The following is a 3867-nucleotide window of genomic DNA, read 5'->3' on the forward strand; positions in this document are numbered from 1 at the left end:
TCACATAATCAGGCAGATCAAGGCAAATGCCAAAGATGTTTACAGTGTGGTCCATAAAGGCATCATATGTTACATTAGATTTTATTCCTTTATATTGAGCTTTCATCTATTTCCTCATAATCTAAATCACAGCTAACTTACAGTTTTATATACTCTAAGCTCATATACATTTTGTTGTCATTTATCAGGTACATAAACAGAGCTTGTCTTAAAAAGGACGTAAAGGTCGGCACTGCATCTGTGGCAAGGCTTGGTATCTGTGTCTTGGTGGGCAGGGTGGGAGACAACACTTGTTTCATTTTCCTTATTGTTTAAAGATTACTGATGCAATGGTAGGGTGGCTCACTCCTCTTCATGTCACAAATGAATTGTCAAATGATTTGAAGCTTCTAGAAGAGAGGAAATAGAAGTTATATTGCTTTCAGTGTCCTATGATGTCTAACACAGTATATCAGCCATAGACAGGCTTAATCAATAGCTGTTAGATGATGGGTGGATGCACAGATGAAAGAGTAGGTTACAGGTGGGTGGGGAAATAAACATATCAGCAAATGGAAAGTCAATATAAACACAGTGGCATATAGTTTATATTTCTTTGCATTTGGAGAACAATGTTTTTGTTTGTTTTTATTTTATTTATTTATTTGACAGAGAGAGACACAGCAAGAGAGGGAACACAGGCAGGGGGGAGTGGGAGAGGGAGAAGCAGGCTTCCCGCCCAGCAGGGAGCCCAATGTGGGACTCGATCCCAGGACCCCAGGACCACAACCCGAGCTGAAGGCAGATGCTTAATGACTGAGCCACCCAGGCGCCCCTGGAAAACAATGTTTTTATATTTAGAGACTTATTTTGGGTAATGGCAATATTTTAGCTAATAGAAACATATGATAAAATTCTACACATTTTTATATTCATTTAACATATTTATATTCATTTAACTACTAAGAAAAATGTAACTAAAAGGTAAAATTTTTTAAGAAGATAGCAAAATAATTTTTAACATCTCAAAGGTGTGTGGTGTGGCTAATTTAATCCCACCTACCACATCTCAGATTCAAATCCTATCATTAGCAATAAAATGAATTCAAACCAAGGGTTTAGTGTTCCAGTTATATAATTTATATCTATAACTTAAACCTCACAAAGCCAGTTGCTTCTCCCCAAACCACATAAAAACCACAAAGTATTTCACTGGCCATGACACCGCCAATTGGTGATGAAAAATTTGCTTGTGCTTTTGACATTTCTGTGTAAGACAACAGCTGCTTCACTCACTTGGAAGCAGCCTTTTTCCCCCCACTGGGGATTCTTATCCCCAGTGGAGGTGGGTGGGCATCTTGCTGGCAATGTTGCATGCATACAGAGATTCTTAGATACTCCATAGCTGACAGCTAAAATGAACTCATTCTGTGAGGGATATGTTTTCCAGTGGAAGACAGCCAGACCTGCTTTCCTTTGGGGAATAGAGTATGAGGGGTGCCATGGCCCTGTTCTCATCATAGTGACTGTAACACCCACAGTCACATGGGGCCAACCACGTACATTGTAGAAACCAAAGGCTAATACTTTAAATGCATCTTAACTACCAGAAGGAAAATCCTAGGTCAAAAATGAGCAGATGATTTAAAACAGAAACATATCTGTGAATGCACTGGATCCTTCTCTTTCTCTATCATCATCACCATAAATATTATATTATTATTATTCTCTCATTTGCCCTCTGTTCTTACATTTCTAAGTTCTTGGAACTTGAATATTGTTTGTTCCCTTCTCCTCTGGTCTCCCTTCTTTTCCTGTAGGTACCTTAAATCATACTCTCAATGAACACCCTCATTCTGTGTGCTCTTAAAATTCAACCCCAGGGAAGAAATGAGATGAGTTTCATTTAGGCACATACCCTCAAAAAGTTGAGCCCATAGAAGGTGGCTGTCATTCTGATGTATTCCATACTAATTATTTTGGCCCAGATCCTGCTGATGGCATTTACACTGTCATCACAATGCACCTTGTAAATGGCAATCCCTTACTCATCAATTCCACACCTATCATGCAAAGTTTCAGTGCAAATCCACGGCTACTTCTGCATGAACTCAGGATATTCCTAGAGTGTGGGATACAAGTTAGGAGACAGAAGACTCCACTTTATGTATTGCTGCCACTGTGGTGTGGATCTGTTAATCTCATAGAGCTGTAATAAGGATGAAAATGCTTGGTAAAGGGCACAGGCACTTGTTAATATTGGCTGTGACAATCCAGAGCAGTACAGTAGAAAGAACTCTCAGTGTGGAGATTTCAAGTCTGCCCTCAGCCATTTGTTAACTACGTGACATCACTTAACCTCTCTGAACTTCATTATCAGTATCTATAAAAAGATAACATTATTTTAGTGATATAAATGTGTGTGTGTGTATATATATATGTGTGTGTGTGTGTGTGTATATATATATATATATGCATGTCTTATATATACGTGTGTGTGTAGATAGATAGATCTAGATCTAGATCTGACACTTCTCTGACTTTTTTAAATGGCTATTTCAGAAAGACACTGGAAATGGCTGAGTACCTGACCCAGGTCCTCAAAGAACCAAAGTTTAAGGAAACAGGTGTTATCACCCCAGAAGAGTTTGTGGCAGCTACAGATCACTTAGTCCACCACTATCCAACATGGCAATGGGCTACAGGCAAAGAATTGAAAGTGAAGGCATACCTACCAACAGGAAAAAAATTTTTGGTCACCAAAAATGTGCCATGCAAGAGCGGTGCACACAGAATATTCAGATGAATTAGAAGCTACCATTGAAGATGATGGTGATGGGGGATGGGTAGATACTTACCATAACACAGGTATTGCAGGAATAACTGAAGCAGTTAAGGAGATTACACTGGAAAACAATGACTGTATAAGACTTCAAGATTGCTCAGCAGTATGTGAAGAGGAGGAAGAGGAAGGTGGAAGAAAAGCTGCAGATATGGAAGTATATGAAATGAATGGATTGTTGGAAACAGATGAGGCTACCCTAGACACAAGGGAAATAGTAGAAGCTTCTAAAGCGAAAACTGATGCTGGTGGTGAGGATGCTATTTTCCAAACCAGAACTTAGGACCTTTATATCACTTAGATAAATATTACCAGACACTGAGACTATGGTTGCTTGGCTATGATGAGCAAAGGCAGCCTTTACCAGCTGAACACGTGTATGAAAACACCAGTCAAGATCATATGAGGAAAATGGTGACCATTGAAAATCACCCTCATCTCCCATCACCTACCTCCTCTGTGTTCAGTTCACCCATGCAGGCATGCCCAGGTGGTGAAGAAAATCGTTAAGACTGTTGCAGAAAGAGGGGCAGAACTTGATGTTCCTATGTATCTTCTAATTTTCTTATAATCTGTATAAGCTGTCATTCCAACAATACAATATGACTGCACCAGACACTTCACAATGTAATGAAGAGAGCATAGAATCTATCCTAATTATTGGCTCTAATTTTTATTTTTTTTTAAAGATTTATTTATTTATTTATTTGAGAGAGAGAGAACATGCATGAGCAGGGAGAGGCAGAGGGAGAGGGAGAAGGAGAGAAGCAGACTCCCTGCTGAGCAGGGCGCCCACGCGGGGCTCAATCTCAGGACGCTGAGATCATGACCTGAGCCGAAATCAAGAGTTGGGCACTCAACCAACTGAGCTACCCAAGTGTCCCTGGTTCTGATTTTTAAAGAATTAACCCATAGATATGACCATTGACCATAATTAACCAATTGTACAATTTCTCTAATAAAGGGACTTATATGGTTATGCATTAAATTTTAAAAAGCTCCATTAAATGGCTATTTCACTGATTATTTGTATTAAACAATTTAAG

The 3867-nt window shown here is 39.2% G+C and overlaps 1 pseudogene; it reads left to right on the forward strand.

The window, feature by feature from the left end:
• Positions 1–1197: 1197 nt before the first annotated feature.
• On the forward strand, positions 1198–3452 carry LOC123853251 (ubiquitin-like-conjugating enzyme ATG3; annotated as a pseudogene).
• Positions 3453–3867: the final 415 nt, after the last annotated feature.

The sequence above is a fragment of the Mirounga angustirostris genome, unplaced genomic scaffold (assembly GCF_029215605.1).
Source record: "Mirounga angustirostris isolate CCGP_5_RB_7025 unplaced genomic scaffold, mMirAng1.0.hap1 SCAF_14, whole genome shotgun sequence".
Lineage (NCBI taxonomy): Eukaryota > Metazoa > Chordata > Mammalia > Carnivora > Phocidae > Mirounga > Mirounga angustirostris.